The sequence below is a fragment of the Rattus norvegicus genome, chromosome 16 (genome assembly GCF_021556685.1).
Source record: "Rattus norvegicus strain SHRSP/BbbUtx chromosome 16, alternate assembly SHRSP_T2T, whole genome shotgun sequence".
Lineage (NCBI taxonomy): Eukaryota > Metazoa > Chordata > Mammalia > Rodentia > Muridae > Rattus > Rattus norvegicus.
In genome coordinates this window covers 16363884-16385717 of record NC_141549.1, presented here as the reverse complement: position 1 = coordinate 16385717, position 21834 = coordinate 16363884, and the positions used below count along the sequence as shown (strand labels likewise).

Below are 21834 nucleotides of genomic sequence, written 5' to 3'. Positions count from 1 at the left end.
GTCCCCAATGGAGGAATTAGAGAAAGGATTGAAGTAGCTAAAGGGGTTTTCAACCCCATAAGAAGAACACAGTATCGACCAACCAGATCCCCAGAGCTCCCAGGGACTAAATCACCATCCCAAGAGAACACAGGGATGGACCTGTGACTCCATCCACATATGTAGCAGTGTATGGCCTTGTTGGGCATTAATGGGAGGAGTGGTCCTTAGTCCCGTCAAGGCTTGATGCCCCAGTGTAGGGGAATGTCAGGTTGGGGTGGTAGGAGGGAGTGGGCTGGTGGTTGAGAGAGCACCCTCATAGAATCAGGGAGCGTGGGATAGGGGGTTACTTCAGGAGAAACTGGGAAATGGGATAATATTTAAAATGTAAATAAAAAATGCAATTAAAAAAAAGGATCTTCCAAGATTCTATTGTCCTTGATACTTGACCTATTTATCTTCTACTTATGACTTGAGGTTCTTGAGGCCTCCCTTCTTTCCTAAGGTAGATGCTTCAGTTGGGGATGCATTTTGAAATTCAGAGAAACATTCCATACAACTTATGAGCCTTTAGGGCAGTGGTTCTCAGCCTGTGGTTCGCAACCCATTGGTGTCCAATGACCCTTTCACAGGAGTTGCATAATACCACCTGCATATCGTATATTTACATTATGATTTATAACAGTAGTGAAATTACAGTTATGAAGAAGCAATGAAAAATATTTATGGTTTGAGGTCAGTATAGCATGAGGGACTGTATTAAGGGGTTGCAGCTAGGAGGTTTTTAGGAGGGTTTAGCTGAAGTAAGATACATGTTCAAGAGTCTTGTAGCGACATTATTCCGAAAGTCCTAAACCAGGCATTTCTAACTCCCTATGCACAATGTATGCTATTTACTTTCATGCCACAGGCTTTCATCCAGTAATACAGATAAACATATTTGTTGCAAATGAAGGCATCCTTGAATCGCACATAACGTGTGCAAAAAAAAAAAAATGCCAGAGGCAGAACAGTTTGCTTAGTTACATGCTTTGAAATGAGAAAGTACAAATCACTGGGATAGAAATTAGCAATCTTAGCTACACTTAGGAGGAGAGATACTGTAATAGTTTCAGGATTCCTAAAGAACCCCAGGGTCCTGGCAACCTTCTCTCTCTTGAACTTGGGTAGTGGTTATGCATGTGTTTATATTATGATACATGTCAGTCATATCAAGAGGATAAATGAGTTATGGGATTAGTCACCAAAATAACTTCATATATGCTAGTTACTTTTAGTAATACATAGAAATTAGTAAATATATATATGTATGTATACACACACACATATATATATATATACTTCATATTTGATTTCAAAATGTTCAAAGAGTTATTTCAAGGATTTATGTAAAATCACATGTCTACACTGTGTGGACCTCGCAGAGAACTGTGGTTGTTGTCATCGCACTTATTTGACTCAATGATGAAGCTTTAACCTGCTCTAACTTGAAAATGAGCAATTATATAGAAGGCATGGTAGGCTCCCAGGCACCTTGCAAAAATGTTTGAGAATCAGAAAGGGTGGTTGAAGCTGGCACCACAGTTCACCAGGTCTACACAGTAATGCTTAGATGTCTGTTGCTACTCTCTGATCAACCACTACTTCTAGAAGGAAGTGTTTGCCTGGCCTATGACTCCTCCTTACTGCATTTGTACTTCCAATGGATTGAGCGAGGCCCACTCAATTTTATTTTATTCAGCCTACCCATTTGAATACATTTTTATTAAGTAATTTATTTATATTCCATTCCAATTCTAGTTAGCTTTCTTATACAGCCCAGGTTCATCTGTCCAGGGATATCGCTGCCCACAGAGGGCAGGCCATCCTACAGCAATCAAGACGTTTCCCCACAGACAGGACGATAGGCCAATTTAATCTAGATAATTTTCCTCTAGAGAGGTCCCTCTTCTCAGGTGGCCCTACCAAGGGGTGAAATTGTATCAATTTGCAACAAAACCAATCAGGACATCATCTCAAGCACATACTGGGCTAGAGCTGAAGTCTGGTATCTTTGGAAGGATACAGGAACGACTTACCTCAGAATCAAAAGAGAACAAGAACTGTTGGGGGGAGGGCGGCAATGGGGGCAGGATGGGGAGGGGAACACCCATAAGGCAGGGGAGGGGGGAGGGGAATGTTTGCCCGGAAACCGGGAAAGGGAATAACACTCGAAATGTATATAAGAAATACTCGAGTTAATAATAAAAAAAAAAACAAAAGAGAACAAGACTGACCAACTCCCTCAAAATTCCACAACCTTCCATGATAAAAAAAGCAAAACCAAAAAGAAACAAAACAAACAAACAAACAATAACACCAGAAAATATGTGGCATAGAAGGCTGCAAAAATTTAAATCATAGAATTACTGTTATTATTTTTATGGACTAATGTATTGATTTTAAATTTGCACTTTATTGGCTGTTCAAGTGCTTTCCTTGGGGTTATTTTTTTTTACTAGTTTCTTGCTAACAGGTAACCTGATTACTCCTGAACTGTCCTTTTATGCTTGATAATAAGAGCAATTTGAATTATGGGTTATTCTGACAAAAACTACTATATGCAGTTCTGTCAGAATTTTGTTTTGCCGGCTGCCTTACATTTTGAGCCTGTGCCGGGGAAAATGCACTAGCATTTGTGTGCTGTGATTTTATCTCTGTATTTTAGAGGAAACTGTGTTTTACTTTTTGTTATTAATTTCTTATTTGTTTGGCAATAATATTGGGATACCAACTTATTATAAAATTCATTGTGGATCTTTTTTAAAGAACATGTTTTATATATGCACACACACATATATATCATGCATAAATTATATATTTACATATAAATATACACTCATGTATAAAAATCGCTTTTGTTTTTGCACAGAAGATCATCATCTTTAGAAAAGGAGCAGAAGGCTTGGAAGCTGGCCTGGCCCAAGCTCTCCTCCGGGTCAAGCTATAACAAACATAAGGGATACAAAGCAGGGCAATTGTCAGATTTGGTCTTGAACTTGGAGGTGGAGAGTGGCAGTCCTGGAAACAGCAGGAATCCAAATGAGGACAGCATGGGTGACTGGACTGAGAGGGAAGGCTCTTGGTTCAGTTTCCTGTTTCCACCCGAGCAAGAGCCAGTTGCTGCTCAACTTTCAGTGGCCCAGAGGCTGCTTTTGGTTGAGCCTCTGGAAGAAGCTTTTGCCAAACTCATAAGTGCTGCTGCTGATGGCACAGGAGGGTGCAGCCTTGATGATCCTGGGGAGGAAACCTGCAGAGTCCCCTGGTGCCAGATTCAGCCTGGATTCTCCGAAGCAGGAGCCAGGTGGAGGCAACTCTCATAGCCTCCACCGCTCACAGTGACATTTGTCGCTGTGTCTTCATCACATCAAAAGGTAGGGTAAGGGTGGCAGCCCCCATTCCTGAGATGCCATTAGACACAAAACTGATGTCCACGGGTGTCTGGTCTTTCAGTCTTGGCCCATTCAGCTGGCCCTTCACCAGCTTGTAGTTGAACCAGTGGAGAGCTGCGAAGGGTGCATCTTGAAGAGCTATGGAAGCCCAACCCAGCCACAGCAAGCGCCAGTCACTCTGAACTGCTACAGTTTGAACACAGGTAGCCAGTTTGCGGTATGACACATGCTGAGCCTGCAGCTTGGTTCGCACAAGCTCCCAGGGGCTGACCACTGTCACGGTGCCCATTCGGGTGACGGCACCAGCCACCGTGGGTTCGTAGAGGTCAGAGGTCAAGGATTGACCACATAGGTCTTGAGTTGGTCATAAGCAATGAAATAGATGGCGGTAGCTGATAGAGTCATCATCAGGGTAGCTGGGAGGCCGCTCCACAGGGTCCTGGTGCCCTCGGCCTCACAATCTTCACAAAGGCATCCAAGGTGCCAGTAAACCTTGTAGGATCCTGAAACCAGGTGGCGCAGCGAGTATCATTTGGGCACAGGTCCAGGAGCTCCAGGACACCATAGCAGTATGGGAGGCGCTTCCCCGAGGAGCAGAGGGTGATTAGGTGTAGGAGAGACTCCAGAATCTGAAGGGAGTTTTCAATTCACTGGCTACCGAGGATCTCTGAGACTTGAAGGCAGACCTTCACCACATCTGGAGGCATCATGAAGACGGAGGTAACCACAGCCCCAGCTCCTGAGGCCACCATTTGCTGAAGGGGGCTAATGCCCCCAGCATCCTGATTCTCTATCTTGGATTTTCAATCCTGGCTCTGAGCGGGCCCTTGCACTGCACACCTGACGGACCCATAGCATCTCCACAGCTGGTGCAGGGTCCACGCATGCCCCTGTTTCTGTTTTTTTAAGACTGAGGTATAAAGATTTTTTTAAAAATTATGATCAACATTTTTCAAGCTTACTTTTTTCTTTTTTCTAGGTATTCCTCCATCTTTTCTAATACACAGTTGGAAAAGAACGAACCTTTATTCACTGTGTGTAGGAGTGTAAACTGATACAGCCACTATGGTAATCAATGTGAAGATTTCTCAAAAAGATAAAGTAGAACAACAAATGACCCAGCCAAACCACTCCTGGGCATATTCTCAAAGGACCCTTTATTTACTACAGATATTTGCCCATCCATGTTCAGGCTGCTCTTTCTAATAGCCAGAAAACAGAATCAACCTAGATATTCCTAAACACATAAATGGAAGATGAGTGGTGGGACATATGCATGGCGGAATCAACCATGAAAGATGAAATCATAAACATTGATAGAGGATTGTTGGAACTGAAAAACTTTGTGGTTACTGAGATACTCGTGGTCCAAAGTGCCATGTGTTGTCTCTCACACGTAGCTTCCTTTTTGATTTATGTGCATGTTGACAGGGGACTGAGAGAGTGCAGAGGGCAGGGAATTACAAAGGGGTTCATGTCAGGAAGAGGCTTTAAGGGAGAGCAGTGAAGAGGTGACTAGGACACGTGTGATATTACAGTGAAAGGGGATACCAGGGGCTGGTGGGAGGGGCCCAGGGCTGGTGGGAGGGGCTAGTGAAGGTGAGGGAAGGGTGGGGAGATTGGGAAAAAGGAAGAGGAAGGAGGAGTCTATTAAAGCAAAGTCCATATGGAAACACCATAAGGAAACCTGTTACTTTTTAAGCCAATTAAAAATTTAAAGCTAAAAAGATACTTAGAGTTGCCCATTACTGTAGAATTTAAAGCAGAAATATATTAACAAGGAGAAGATATTTATGTTGACATTTCATGATATCTTTTCTGTGGTTTGTGACCTTTCGTCTCTAATTGCAAAGCAAATTTATATTTCCATTTTCCAATTAAGGTGGCAATGTTAGAGGCGCCAACTCCGCAGCCTCTCTCACATCCTTCTTCGAACTTTTTGCCATACAGTTATTACTATTGCTGCGTTCCACTTGGCTTGCTTCATTTAATTAATTCCTCAATATACTATTAATTATTAATTCATGGGTTCGCTCCATTTAATTCACCCATCTTTCTCATTTGTGTTCCTTTATTTTGCTCTGAGAGGGGCAGATTCACATCTGCCTTGCAAGCTGGCATGTTAACCAAGCCTCCGCATTTTGTGATCTGCAGTCTTATAATGAATAGTACCTTTCAATAAGTGAATTGATGAATCAGCTATCATGGCTCCTATTCAATTTTTAGAATAAAATTACGAAAAGATGCATACCCCTTTGCTTTACAATACCCTTTTGGTCTACAGCATTGCTGGAAGGTTTGCTACTTTGCAATTTCCTAGGCTTTGGGACAGGTTTTACTACCCCAAGATGGTCTCTCCAGTCACTGTCTCAGCTAACTGCTCACTCCATGTTGTTTACGTGGAGACTCTGAGAACCAAAAAGTGCAGGCAACCTCTGCTGTGGCCCGTGGTTCTGCAGAAATTAAAGTGGCATGGAGGGAAAGCAAAGTCAGAGGGTTCTCTGCTCCCACGACAAAAGCACCTACATACAGAGAAAGACTCATATATCCTCAGAGCAATCTCTATTCTCTCTGCATCTGACTATTGACCCAAGGATCCAGGAATCAAGTAGTACAAGGAGTGTCTGTGTTCTGGGTTGTCATGTCATTTCTATCCTGAAAATAGAAACATAACTTGTCTTCTGACCTTGTGTCTCCCAGGACTGAGACCGTAACTTTGTTATAAAATCATCATCATTAAGATCTAAATGAATAAATGAGTAAGTTAATTATTTCAGAGAATAAGACAAAAAATAAAAATAAACTTCAGGCCAAAGTTGGTGGGGTAGTATAAGGTACCTTTCAAGGTCTTTTTGGAAGTGTCTCTCCTCCCTTCCCTCTAGTCCTCCCCTCTCATCCTTACTTTTCTTCTCTGTTTAGAAAATCCTCCTCTCCTCTAACATTTCTCCATCCTTCTTCCTTTTCCTTTCTAGCCCAAGGCAGTTTTGAACTTTCCACTCTTCTGCCCCTACCACTAGAGTTCTAGGATTACAGATGAGCATGGCACCTCCTAGAAATGCTTTACTTTATTAAACTTCCACTTAGCACAAATAAGGTTACAGGTGCTACTCTTTTATTGGGAGACAGATATTATGCTACAGTATCTGCTACAAGGACTTAGAGGTTTTAAGGGCACACAGCGAATCAATGTAAGGTCAGAACTCAAACCAAATCTCGGTCAAATGGTGAACTCTTTACAGTGTTGCCAGGTCCAGGATGGTTGTGGAAGGGATAGCACGATTGGACACAGTTCCCACCCCTGGAACAGAGCCAGCAACACATGGATCTCCTTGAGTGCTGATGATTGCAGGAGGCATTAAACTTTGTTTACATAATAATATACATACTTTATTTCATGTTCTGCCTTATGGGGAATGTTCTCCCTGCCAAGATTAATGACTCCATGATTACCAGAAATAGCACGATTCAGGGAAGCAGGAATGAGTATAGTGATCTTCAGCAATATGGTGACACTATTACCTTCAAGTCAGCCCTTAAGGCTTTTGGAAAGAACTCTGAAAACATGAGTTCAACAATACATAAATTAGTGTAAACACTGTTCTTTTCAGGATTTCTCAACTATGCAAATAGGGATGTAGTATGAATTGTCTGAGAGTTTCACAGACTTGAAAGAACAGAGGCAGTTGCACAATGAGTCAGCTTAGTAAAAAAGATTAACAAATAAGACATAATTTGGTCAATAGAAGAGAAAATTTGGATCACAAAAGGAAAAGGAATAGTTAAAAAAAACATGATTCAGATAGATGGTTATATAATGTTAGTGGTAAATCGTCTCCTCCACAAAAGTATTACAACTAAATATAATCCAGATATTCTACTCCTTAAAGGAGGTAGCTGTATGAGCAACCCAAATAGACATTAGGGGTGGCCTGGAATCAAGAAAAAAAAGATGGTTTAATGATGCTTCTACTTTCTGGGATCTCTTAATACTATCCAATATGAAGTCTTGGTGTTGCTGAGATAAAAACATTCAAAGATTAAAAGAATATATTGAGGTAGGTAAGCATTCTAAAAGTGAGCTTCAATGCTACTTGGATCAGCATAAGCAAGAGCTTACTAAATAGCAAAACAAAACCAAAAACAAAACAAAAATAAACTTATAAAAAGTATTATACTTAAAGCTAACTTTCTCACATAAAAATAGCCTCTATGTCTAGGCTTGACAACCAAAAGTGCTGTGCACAGCAAATCACATAGCACACAGGACTTGTGTTAAAATCATCATCATCATCAATATATATCTATATCTATATCTATATCTATATCTATATCTATATCTATCTATCTATCTATCTATCTATCTATCTATCTATCTATCTATCTATATACATACATACACATTCTGCCTGGTTCATTTCTCTTGAATGTGCTCTGTATTTTAGTTTCTATTTCTACAAGTCAAGGGGCTAAGGTCAAAAAAAGCTGATTTGTAGAATGATCAAAAGGGAACCTTGGGTAAATGGTGAAACTGTTAGGCAATTCCTAAGGAAGTAGCTTATGCTACTTTAATTGTAGTAAAGAAAAGCCTAGACTTTGGTCTACAAGAGAGAGCTATCTCAAGCAGATTACAGATCTGTCAGCTTGTATCCATCACTGACTCCGAGTTATTCTATCCTGCTCCCATTTGCCCTTTCCTCAGGACCCTCTCTCAGGCTGAGGCTGGACCTCAGCCTAGGCTGTTATCAGATTCTTGTCATAAGAAGAATATGTGAATAGGTCAAGGAAGGTAGAATGGAGAATGCACTTTTGGACTACAAAGTGAGGAAGGATTGTGTTTTGCCATGTAGTTTATCAACACAGGAAGAATATATCATAAAACAGCTACCTGCTATTTTAATGTTTCTTGGGGAATGCCATGTAGTGTGGTAAACCTTGGTAAGCATGGAGTTGCAGAGAGGTGGACTAAGAGAGAGGAAGGAAAGATGGCTCTTCTGGAGAAGAAAGGGAGGAAGAAAGAGAGGAAAGATGGGAAAGAGCAGAGACAGAGAGACAAAGAAAGACACACACACACACACACACATATATACATACATACATACACGGGGAGAGAGAGAGAGAGAGAGAGATAGAGATAGAGATAGAGATAGAGATAGATAGATAGATAGAGAGAGAGAGAGAGAGAGAGAGAGAGAGAGAGAGAGAGAGAGAGAGAGAAGAGAGGAGTTGCAGTCACAGAGCATGCTGTGCTCTGTGCTCTAGGAAGCTGGTGGAGGTGTCACTTTAAACCTTTTATGAAGAAGGTCTCAAAGAGGCACTTTTAAGCTGTCATGATGGCTTCTCTTAATCTAAGTAAAAGGAGAGCATTTTATATAATGTAATGCGTGCTTTGTGATTCTGAGCCCTCTACCCATTCCATTCTCACAAAACCTTTTGCAAAGTTCTATAGAATAAGTATTATTCGTGTCCCTTTTTTTCAATTGGAAGAAACAAAACAACAACTACCTTAATAGCAGGCTGGAGGACATGTGGTGGATAATTGCAGAGGCAGGGCACAAAGAGCATTTGTCTACCTAGACTCAAATGACAAACCATTTAAAAGCAAAAAAAAAAAAAAAAAAAAAAAAAAACATTTGTAAAGGCCACATTAGTGGCCAGAGGGACTTGACAGGTTTTCATGTCCTAATCCAGGGATCTAGGGGTCAGACATCTCCAAAGATCCCATACAAAAATGATGTGTGCATGTGTTATTTTCTCTAATTGAAAAGAGGAGGGGTTGAATAGGATTTAAAATACAGAATCATGGTAATAAAGAAATGGTGTGCATATCCAAGTAGGACCGTCCAAAGGCAGGGCGGGAAATGTGCATTGCCTGATGTGAGAACTCATGTTTACAGGACACTAGTGCAAAAGACAGAGTTATGAGATCTGCCATGTGGGTGCTGGGCCTGACACATATCATGAGGTCTGGAGTCTGTACATCATTCTGTGACCAGGGTGTATGGATGTGGATTGCAATGGAGGCATGCTGCACAGACCAGAAATGTGCTATGTAAACCTCAAAAATAACCAGCACATTTATCTCTCTGCATACCTTGAGTGCCTAGTGATATTCCACTAATCAAGGTTTGGGTCATTTCTGCTCATCCCAATTTCCAGTCAAAGAAGGGCACCTCTATTTCTCAGCAGCAGTATACCACACTAGACTCTAAATTTCTTAAATATTTTGTTCTCAGAAACAATTATAAATTCAAATTCCACAAAAGAACTCTTCTAACAATGTCTACCTGAGATCCTTGTGGTCTGCTTTGGTACTTAGTCCTTGTACTTGAAATCGAGATATATATCGAGAGAGACAGAGACAGAGGGAGGGAGCGAGCGAGGGAGGGAGGTAGGGAGGGAGGGAGAGAGAGAGAGAGAGAAAGAGAGAGAGAGAGAGAGAGACAGACAGACAGACAGACAGACAGACAGACTGTGTAGTCAACCACATGGGCATGTATAGATGCCAGAACTGGACACAGGTGTCTTCCTCATTTGCTTCTATTCTGTAGTTTTTGATACAGAGCCTCTCACTAGTCCTATGTTGCTGACTCACCTGAGCTTCTGAGATCTCTCTCTCTCTCTCTCTCTCTCTCTCTCTCTCTCTCTCTCTCTCTCCCCACCCCCATTCTTCCGGCTTTGGTAAAGATGTTGGTGATCTGAACTTCCAAAGATAGAGCTTCCGAAGTAACTAATAATAGTCATCTTAACAGGTTGTAGGCATGTAGTCCCAAAATAAATGGTAAGAAAATCAGCCTCTGTGGTGGTCAAGCCAATGGGATTTTGTTTCAAAGACTGAATCTAGGCTCAGCGGGAGATGGAATATAGATAAGATTACATAGTAGAAGTTGTAGATGTGGTATTCCAACTCTGACTGCAATAGAACCTGGACGAGGCATTGCCTGAGATGAGCACACATCACAGGGGCCAGAAGGAAGCAATGAGAAAGACAGAGAAAATGGAGGTCTAACAACTGGGTTGAAACTATGGGAAGGAGTCTCAACAGCTGGTGAGATTACAAAGTTTGGGTAGAAAATAAAATTACATCTTGAAAAATACCCACTGTAGATGTGACCCAGGAATCCTTTAGAAATCAAAGTGACAGAACACTAGGCAGTGAGGACTCCATCTTTGTTACCATGGTACCTTAAAAAATGTCATGCTAAATATACCATAGCCCTGAAGAAGCTCAGGGGAAATAAGGGAAAGGGTTATGCCCTGTTCTTGATTGTGTCAGTCCCAGACAAAGTGAAATGTGGGTGGATTAATAATTCAAGGAGAGCTAGAAACTGAGAGCAAACAAGATGAATTATGGTCTCGGAAATCTGCATCAGCAGTGGCCTTGAAGGTCCCTTCAGTATAACAGGCCGCATCAGACCCATTTGATGTTACTCTCACAGGACCTGGCAAAACTCAGAAGCCGTAAGGAAAATAATTTGCTTGATCTGATTTGATGCGATGAAATTTGTGTGCATCAAGCAAAAAAAAAAAAACCCACAAAAATGTGCAAATTATAGAGTGGAATCTATTTGTAGAGCCGTGCTAGATGATCTATAGATCAACCAATTACTCTGGTGAAAATGGACAAAGTGCAAAAACCCAAATATGAAAATGCAATGGGAAGATATCATGAGAAACACAAAGTAGTGCAAACTTATCTGTATTTTACAAATAAAAAAATGAACCTTTATATATTGCCAGAGAGCTGATCAAAGCCAAATTTAAAATTCAGAGCTTGGCAAAGTGTGAGACAAGCACTCACACTTTGCATGCTTGGTACCACCTATATGGAGGGAAGTTAGAAACTTATATTGAGATTAAAACACCAAGATTGTGTGAATGGACAGGAAGTGATTCAGTCTCAGGGGCTTACAGGTCACCCCTCACAGCCAAGGTTTATCTATTCAGGTGTCTATATGACAGTGGGGAAATTAAAGCTATGGTGATGGAGGATGCCTCTAAGGACCAGTAGGTGTACATCTGACTTTGTTCTGAAGTAGGAGAGATGCCAATCTTGTGGTTGGCAGAGATTTCCTCCACCGCCTTAAAAGGATACCCTATAACCCTGTGATGACCCCCAGTCTGGGAAGGTATTATTGGTGGACTGTATGGTCATAGAGTGTGAATTCTCAGTTCTGCACTGTGTGCTTCCCCTCATAAAAGGTTCCCTTTAGCTTCTGGATGTGCTCTAACTTCCTAGGAGACTGAGGCCCTGCATCATCAATGATCTATATCTGCATCTTCAGACCTCTTGCTGTCCAGATATCTCTTGGCAGAAGGGGATGTAGGGAAAAATGTTCTCCGTAAATTCTGAAGATTGAAACTAGGGCCTTGTATATACTAGGCATGTTCTCTAATATTGATCCATGTTCCAATTCTTTCTTTAACTTTTAAAATTTCTTTCAGAGTCTCACCAAGGTTCCCAGGCTACCCTTGAGTCTGTAGCTCACATGTGTCCTGGACATCCAGTTCTCCTGTCTCAGACTCCCAAGTACTTGGGATTCCAGGCATGTGGCACTGGGGGGAAGCTCTTGATATTTAAGTGCTTTAAGTCAGTTCTGTCTTCATCTCTGAGCAGAAAGAAACTTTGGCAGCCTCAGGGGACACCTGAGCTCTTCTGCTACCTTTAATTTCCTTTCCCTTCTCATAGGACATAATAGGTTGCTAAATCTCTCACTTAAAAAAGAGAAATTTATGTATTTAATTTTTGGTTTTTATTATTTTATTGGATATTTTATGTATTTACATTTCAAATGCTAACCCTTTTTCTGGCTTCCCCCTCTCCCATACCCCGTCCCTCTGCTTCTATGAGGATGCTCCCACCCTCACCAACCCACTCCCAATTCAACAGCATGGATTTCTGCTACACTGGGGAAATGAGCTTTCACAGGACCAAGGGCTTCTCTTCCTATTGATACCAGACAATGCCATCCTCTGCTACATATGCAGCTGGAGCCATGCATCCCTCCATGTGTACTCATTGGTTCATGGTTTAGTCCTTGGGAGTTCTGGGGATCTGGTTGGTTGATATTATTGTTCTTCCTATGGGGTTGCAAACCACTTCAGCTCCTTCAGTTCTAACTCCTTCATTGTGGTCCCTGACTCAGACTGATAGTTAGCTGCAAGCATCCTCATCTGTATCAGTAAGGCTCCGGCACAGCCTCTCAGGAGACAACCATATCAGGCTCCTGTTAGAAAGTACTTCTTAGCATCAGCAATAGTGACTGGGTTTTGTGGCTGCATATGGGATGGATCCCCAGGTGGGGAAGTCTCTGGATGATCTTTCCTTCAGTCTCGGTTCCACTATTTGTCCTTGTATTTCCTCCCATAAATATTTTGTTAACGTTATAGGAAGCACTTATATGAAGGACATTTTGGTTTTCCTTTTTGTTGAGCTTCATATGGTCTTTGAATTGTATCTTGGGTATTCCAAGCTTTTGGGCTAACAGCCACTTAGCAGTGAGTATATAACATATGTGTTCTTTTGTGACTGGGTTACCTCACTCAGGATAATATTTTCTAGTTCCATCCATTTGCCGAAGAATTTCATGAAGCCATTGTTTTTAATAGCTGAGAAGTACTCCATTGTGTAAATGTACCACATTTTCTATATCCATTCTTCTGTTGAGGGACATCTGGGTTGTTTCCAGCTCCTGGCTATTATAAATAAGGCTGCTATGAACATAGTGGAGCATGTGTCCTTGTTATATGTTGGAGCATCTTTCGGGTGTACTTCAGGTAGTATTCTGTCCACTTTTCTGAGGACCTCCCAGACTGATTTCCAGAGTGGTTGTGCCAGCTTGCAATCCCACCAACAATAGAGGAGTGTTCTTCTTCTTTGATTTGCATTTCCCTGATAACCAAGGATGCTAACTATTGCTTTAGGTACTTCTCAGCAATTTGATATTCTTCAGTTGACAATTCATTGTTTAGCTATGTACCCCATTTTTTAATAGGATTATTTGTTTTTCTGGAGTCTAACTTTTGATTTCTTTGTAAATATTTATTACTAGCCCTCTATCAGATGAAGAATTGGTAAAGATCTTTTCCAAGTCTATTAGTTGCTGTTTTGTCCTATAACAGTGTTCTTTGCCTTAAGAAGCTTTTCAATTTTATGAGGTTTCATTTTTGATTCTTCATCTTTGAGCATAAGCCACTGGTGTTCTGTTCAGGAAAATTTTCCCTATGCCTATGTGTTCAAGTCTCTTACACACTTTATCTTCTTTTAGTTTCAGTGTATCTGGTTTTATGTGGATGTCCTTGAATCACTTGGATTTGAGCTTTGTACAAGGAAATGAGAATGGGTCAATTTACATTCTTCTCCATGCTGACCTCCAGTTGAAACAGCACAGTTTGTTGAAAATGCTGTCTTTTATCCACTGCATGGTTTTAGCTCCTTTATCAAAGATCAAGTGACCATAGGTGTGTGGGTTCATTTCTAGGTCTACAATTCTATTCCTTTGATCTACCTGCCTGTCTCTGTACCAATACCATGCAGTTTTTATCACAATTGCTCTGTAATACACCTTGAGGTCAGGGAAAGTGATTCTCCCAGAAGTTCTTTTATATTGAGAATGGTTTTGATATTTTAGGTTTATTGTTATTCCAAATGAATTTGCAAATTGCTCTTCCTAAGTCTATGAAAAATTGAGTTGAAATTTTGAAGGGGATTGTATTGAATCTGTAGATTGCTTTCAGTAAGATGACCCTTTTTACTATATTAATCCTGCCAATTCATTAAGATGGGAGATCTTTTCATCTTCTGACATCCTCTTCAATTTCTTTCTTCAGAAACTTGAAATTCTTGTTATTCAGATCTTTTACATGCTTAGTTAGAGTCACCCCAAGGTATTTTATATTATTTTTGACTATTGTGAAAGGTGTTGCCATTTCCCTAATTTCTTTCTCAGCCTATTTATTCTTTGAGTAGAGGAAGGTTCCTGATTTGCTCGAGTTAATTTTATATCAAGACACTTTGCTGAAGTTGTTTATCAGGTTTAGGTGCTCTCTAGTGGAATTTTTGGGATCACTTAAGTATACTACTTTACTATCTGCAAATAGTGACATTTTGACTTCTTTCCAATTTGTATTCCTTTATTTTATTTTATTTTATTTTTTGTCAAATTGCTCTGCCTATGACTTCAAGTACGATATTGAATAGGTCGGAAGAGAGTGGGCAGCCTTGTGTAGTTCCTGATTTTAGTGGGGTTGCTTGAAATTCTTTCCTATAGTTTGATATTAGCTACTGGTATGTTGTATATTGCCTTTTCTAAGTTTAGGTATGGGTCTTGAATTCCTGATCTTTCCAAGATTTTATCATGAAAGGGTGTTGAATTTTGCCAAATGCTTTCTCAGCATCTAATGAGATGATCATGTGATTTTTTTCCTTGAGTTTATTTATGTAGTGGATTATGTTGATGGATTTTTGTATATTGAACCATTCCTACATCCCTGGGATGAAGCCTACTTAATCATGTCATATGGTTGTTTTTGATGTGTTCTTGGATTCGGCTTGCAAGAATGTTACTGAGTATTTTTCTATTAATATTCACAAGGAAAATTGGACTGAAGTTATCTTTCTTTGTAGCGTTTTGTGTGGTTTTGGTATGAATGTAATTGTAGCTTCAAAGAATGAATTGGTTAGTGTTTCTTCTGTTTCTATTTTGTTGAATAGTTTGAAGAGTATTGGTATTAGGTCTTCTTTAAAGGTCTGATAGAGTTCTTCATTAAACCCATCTGGTCCTGGGCTTCTTTTTTGGCTGGGAGACTTTTAATGAATGTTTCTATTCCTTTAGAAGATAAGGGACTAGATGGTTTATCTGATCCTGATACAACTTTGGTACCTGGTATCTGTCTAGAAAATTGTCCATTTCCTCCAGATTTTCCAGTTTTGTTGAAAACGGGCTTTTGTAGTAGGATCAGATAATATTGTGAATTTCTTCAGTTTCTGTTTTTATGTCTCCCTTTTTATTTTTGATATTTTAAATTTGGATAATATTTAAGTACCCTCTGTTTAGTCTGGCTAAAGGTTTATCTATCTTGTTGATTTTCACAAAACTCCAGTTCTTGGTTTTTTGACTCTTTGTATTATTCTTTTTGTTTCTGCTTGGTTAATTTCAGCTCTGAGTTTGATTATTTCCTGCTGTCTACTCCTCTTGGGTGTATGTGCTTCTTTTTGTTCTAGCACTTTAAGGAGTGCTTTCAAGCTGTTAATGTATTCTCTCTTCATTTTCTTTTTAGAGGCACTCAAAGCTCAGAGTTCCCTCTTAGCACCGCTTTCTTTGTGCACCATTAATTTGGGTATGTTGTGCCTTTATTTTCATTAAATTCTAAAAAGTCTTTAATTTCTTTCCTTCTTTTTTCCTTGACCAAGTTATCATTGGGTAGAGCATTGTTCAGTTTTCATATGTATGTGAGCTTTGTGTTCTTTTTGTTGTTATTAAAGACCAGCCTTAGTCCATTGTGACCTGATAGGATGCATGGGATTATCTCAATCTTCTTGCATCTGTTGAGTCCTGTTTTATGAGCAATTATATGGTCAATTTTGGAGAAGGTACCATGAGGTGTTTAGAAGAAGGTATATTCCTTTTGTATATTTTTGTGCTTTTTAAAGGTATATTCTTTTGTTTTAGGATGAAATGTTCTACAGATATCTCTTAAATCCATTTGGTTCATAACGTCTGTTAGTTTCTCTATGTCTCAGTTTAGTTTCTGTTTTCATGATCTGTCCATTTATGAGAGTGGGGTGTTGACGTCTCCCATCGTTATTGTGTGAGGTGCAATGTGTGTTTTGAGCTTTAGTAAAGCTTCTTTTATGAATGTGTGTGCCCTTGGATTTGGAGCATAGATATTCACATTTGAGGGTTCATGTCCGTAAATTTTTCCTTTGACGAGTATGAAGCATCCTTCATCTTTTTTTGGATGAGTTTTGGTTGAGTGTTGATTTTATTAGATATTAGAATGACTACTCCAGCTTTTTTCTTGGACCATTTGCTTGAAAAAAATTTTTCCAGCCGTTTACTCCGAGATAGTGTATGTGTTTGTCACCGAGTTGCGTTTCCTGTATGCAGCAAAAGTCTGGGTCCTTTTCACATACCCAGTCTGTTAGTCTATATCTTTTCACCGGGGAATTGAGTCCGTTGATGTTAAGAGCTATTAAGGAATAATGATTGTTGTTTCCTGTTATTTTTGTTGTTAGAAGTAGAATTATATTTGTGTGGCTATCTTCTTTTGTGTTTGTTGAAAGAAGATAATTTTCTTGCGTTTTCTAGGTATAGTTTCTCTTCTCATGTTGGAGTTTTCTATTATCCTTTGTAGGGCTGGATTCATGGAAAGATATTTTGTAAATTTGGTTTTCTCATAGAATATCTTTGTTTCTCCATCTATGGTAATTGAGAGTTTTGCTAGATATAGGAGCCTGGGCTGGCTTTTGTGTTCTTTTAGGGTCTTTATGACATCTGCCCAGGATCTTCTAGCTTTTATTGTCTCTATTGAGAAGTCTGAAATGTCTGCTTTTATATGTTACTTGACATTTTCCCCTTCACTGCTTTTAATATTCGTTGTTTTGTGTATTTGGTGTTTTGAAAATTCTATGATTGGAGGAATTTTTTTCTTTCTATTTGGAGTTCTGTAGGCTTCTTGTATGTTCATGGGCATCTCTTTCTTTAGGTTAGGGATGTTTTCTTCTATAATTTTGTTGAAGATATTTCCTGGCCCTTTAAATTGTGAATCTTTGCTTTCTTCTTTATCTGTTAACCTTAGGTTTGGTCTTCTTATTGTGTCCTAGATTTCCTGAATATCTTGGGTTAGGAGTTTTTTGCATTTTGCATGTTCTTTGACTATTGTGTCATTGTTTTCTATGGTATCTTCTGCACCTCAGAATCTCTCTTCTTTCTTTTGTTTTCTATTGGTGATGCTTGCATTTATGACTACTGGTCTCTTTTCTTGGTTTTCTATCTCTAGGATTGTCTCTCTTTGTGATTTCTTTATTGTTTCTATTTCCATTTTTAGATCCTGGATCAATTCCTTTACTTGTTCGGTTGTGTTTTCCAGTAACTCTTTAAGGGGTTTTTGCATTTTATCGTTATAGGTTTCTACTTGTTTACCTGTATCCTCTTGTATTTCTTTAAGGGAGTTATTTATGTCCTCCTTAAAGTTCTCTTTCATCATCGTGAAATACAATTTTAAAAACATGTCTTGCTTGTCCAGTGTGTTGAAGTATCCAGGACTTGCTGTGGTGGGAGAACTGTGTTCTGATGATTCCAGGTGGCCTTGGTTTCTGTTTCTTAGATTCTTGTACTTGCCTTTCACCATCTGGTTTTCTGTGATATTAGTTGGTCTTGCTCTCTCTGACTGGAGCTTGGCTCTCCTGTGGGCCTATGAGCCTGTGATCTTAGGAATGAGAACACTCCTGATAAACCAGCTCTGTCCACAAGGGATTTGGGTACTTAGGGCTGTGGGTAAGCCTTAGCTCTGGGTGCAAATGTAGGCTTGAAGGATCTGGTCCCAGGTTGCTCTACAGTTCTTATACCCTGTGTGCTCCTGGCAGGTTCTTCTGGGAGTCCTGCTCTTTCTAGGCAGGATTTGGGTATGTTGGACTGTGGGACAGTCTTAGTTCTGGGCACAGTTAGAGACAGGAAGGGTTCTGTTCCAGGCTTCTGTGTGGTTCCTGTGCCCTTTGTGCTCCTGGCGGGTCCCTCTTTGGACAGCTATTGAAGCAAAAATGGGGTTTCATCTGTGGGCTTAAGAGTGAGACCAGCTCTCTTTGGGCAGGATTTGGGTGCAAAGGGCTGTAGGATAGACCGCCTTAGCACCAGGGCACAGATGGAGATAGAAAAATTTTACTTTTAAAACTATAAGATCTTTTCATGTGGACTAAACTGGGTGGTAATTCTTCTGCCTCAGGTCTTCTGAGTGATGGAGTTATAGGTACAGAGCACCATTTTCACCTATGAATAGTGTGTGTGTGTGTGTGTGTGTGTGTGTGTGTTTCTCTCTCTCTCTCTCTCTCTCTCTGTGTGTGTGTGTGTGTGTGTGTGTGTGTGTGTGTGTGTGTGTGTTTGTATTCACTGTGAAGGTCAGAAGTTGATATTAGTTTTGTTTTTTCCCCCTTAGTTTTTAATGCAAATCTCATGCTTACCAATTTGGTTAGGATTGCTGGTTTGTCAAATCCCAGCATCTTCCCGTCTCCAGTTAACAGTGCTAGGATTACAGGTACCTGCCCCTTTTATTGGGTTTTTCACATGAATGCTGGGAACCCAAGCACAGACCCTCATGCTTAGACAACTAGCAGTTTAGCTCTTGAGTCATCTCCCCAGCCCCAAAATAGTTCTCTAATGCATTTGGCTCTTGGAATTTAGTATCAGGACATTCTAGAATTCCATGCTCTAATTTTCAACTTATCTTATGTGATTAATACAGATTTTTCCCTTGAGAAACGGTGGAAGCCAAATGATGGACTAGAACAATTTTCAAGTGCTTGAAGCAAAATAGCATCAATTTAAAACCCTTTCCTTGGTGAAAAGTTCTTTTAAGAATGAAAGTGATCTTGAGACTTGCTCAGTGGAGAAAATGCAGAAGTTTTGCTACCAACAAACCTCTAATGGGTAGCTAGAAGAATATTATGTGCCAACGACAAAGAATAATAAAGGCAAACACATGAGCAATGACAAGAGTGTTGGCTGCTTCTTAAGAGTTCAAATGACTCTTGGCATTTAAGTTAAAGTGGTTTCACTTTCTCAAAGCACTGATGGGGAATTTAGGGACAATTATGTTATATAATAGACAGGTAGGAATCATGAAGTTTGTATGAGTTGGTAAGATGCTAACTTTGGTAGTTTTCAATAAATATTTAATGTAATACCCAGAAGCAATTGCTATGAAGGTGACAGACCTGGATTGGAAGCAGTAAAGTTAAAATGGAATTCTTAAAAGTAAAATGTTGACTAATCAGTCAGCATAGAAGTAAAATGGGAAAACTGAACGAACAAGGATACCCAGAACAGAAAACTAAAAGCAAACCGAAGATGGCAAACCCACCATACTAACAACAAGAAATTCTGAATGATGAGGGGACATGAAAGGGATACAAGAGCCATCCAAGGTGTCTAGTGCTCTCGCTTAGATCAGTATAGGAAAATACTCATAAAATGTGGAAGGACTGCTTTACTACAAGCTAGAATATCCAATGAATATTTATGTGGGTATTTTATGTGGACACAATAGTGGGAATATAAACAAATGGATATAGGACAAGGGATGAAGTTCGGTTTCAGAATTCCACATAATTGTTATAACTGTTTCACCTTCCAGGAGCAGGAACAAGTTCTCCTTTGAGAGGCTTGCCCAACAGTGACACACAATTTGATCAAAAATACTGTACCGATAGGACATGCAATCTACAGAACTAATAAAGAAGAGGCATTATACAATGAAAAGGGGTTAATCATGCACGAATATGTAGCACCTGTTTTTGTTAATACTTTGGTTAATTTAATTCTGTGGGCAAGTGTGTGTCTATATGTATATGTGTGTGCACAACACACATGCGTGAGCCCTCAGAAGTCATAAGAGGGTGTCAGATCCCCTGGAATTGGAGTCATAGGAGGTTGTGAATCACAGTGTTAGTTCTGGGACTCAAACCAATCTTAAATGAGACTAGGAGATACATGAAGAACAATAAATGCTTATATTTAAAAATTATGAATGAAAATCCCCATATAAATTTAATGATCTATGTCCCACCTAATTAAACCATAAGAGAACAAAGCAAACACACACCAATCAGAAGGAAGGAAATAATGAAGATTAAGTACAATTAAAAAAAACTGAAATTGGAAAAAAAGGAATCAATGAAACAAAGACCTGTTTTCTTTTAAGATCAATAAAATTGATGAAGTTCTCACAGTGCTGAGAAAAAGATACAAAATGCTAATACCAAATATGGAATAACAAGATAGAGCCTACAGATGTAAGGATATAATGTTTCTATGAGCATTGCTAAATACGTCCATTTAACAGCCTTAACAAAATGACCCAATTCCTCGGAAAGATGAAACTACAAAAACTCATCCAACGTAAAATCAATCATCTGATTACATCCAAAAGTAGTATGGAAATAAATTTCATAATTTAACCCCGGACCCAAATCTCCAGCCTACATTGCTTTTACTAGAAAATTTTACCAAGTGATCAGAAGGAATTCTATGTGCTCTATCTAATCTTTTTCCAGAAAACAAGTCAATACTTTGTACCCCATTATGTTAGATCAGCAGATCATAATAGCAAACTAGGTAAGATAATAAATATAGCAGAAGAATCAATATCCTACAGGACAATCAATATCCGTCATGGAAAATAATGTAAGAATTATGATTAAAATGACCCTGGGGAGATACCTCAGTTGATAAAGTGTTTACTTTGCAAGCATGAGGAACTGAGTTTGATTCCCATAATCCATCTGCAAAGGATTGAATATGTCTGGCCCAGGAAGTGACACAATTAGAAGGTATGGCCTGGCTGGAGTTGGTGTGGCCTTGTTGGAGAAACTTTGTCACTGTGGGGATAGGGTTTGAGATCCTCTTCTAGCTGTACGGAAGAGTCAGGCTTCTCCTAGTTCCCTTTGGAACAAGATATAGAACTCTCAGCTCTTCCAGTGTTATGCCAGCCTGGATGCTGCCATGCTTTCTGTATTAATGATAACAGACTGAACCTCTGAACCTGTATGATAGCATCAATTAAATGTTGTCCTTTATAACAGTTGTCTTGGTCGTGGTGTCTCTTCACAGCAATAGAAACTCTAAGACAATGTTTACAAAGCTTGAGGATAGTGGTTCATTCTTGTAATCTCAGTCATGGGGAGACAGGTAGATCCCTGGGGCTCACTGGCCAAATGTCCCAGAGTACTTGGCAAGGTCTGGATCAGTGAGAAAGACACTGTCTCAAAATCCAAGGTAAATGATACCAGTGCACCCAAAATTATCCCCTGTCTCTGTGCCATGCAGATTCATACAATGTACCCACACATACCTGTAGACATGAGCACACACATAAACATATAATTAAAAATGATTATTAACAAAATTCTAGAAACTACACTGCAGCAGTTTATAAAAGCATTATAGGTATGTTTTACTTCACGAATACAAGATACTTTGATATTCTAAAGTCAGTCAGTGAATTTACACTATCAGAACACAGAAAAGACATTTTGATCTTATCAGTAGAATCAGAAAGAGTATTAGACAGAATTCTGTAAGCATTCATGATAGAGTCAAAAAAAAATCTGGAGTAAAGGTCAGCTTCTTGAACTTATTGACAAATGGCTAAAATAAGACCCTCTAGTCTGATTATTGTTAGTTACCATGACTAAATGTTTCCCCCTAAATCA

General features: G+C 39.5%; 1 pseudogene; it reads right to left on the bottom strand.

Annotated features, from left to right (window-relative positions):
• Positions 1-3152: 3152 nt before the first annotated feature.
• Positions 3153-21834, bottom strand: part of LOC148000412 (mitochondrial glutathione transporter SLC25A39 pseudogene) — a 66417-nt pseudogene continuing 47735 nt past the window's right edge.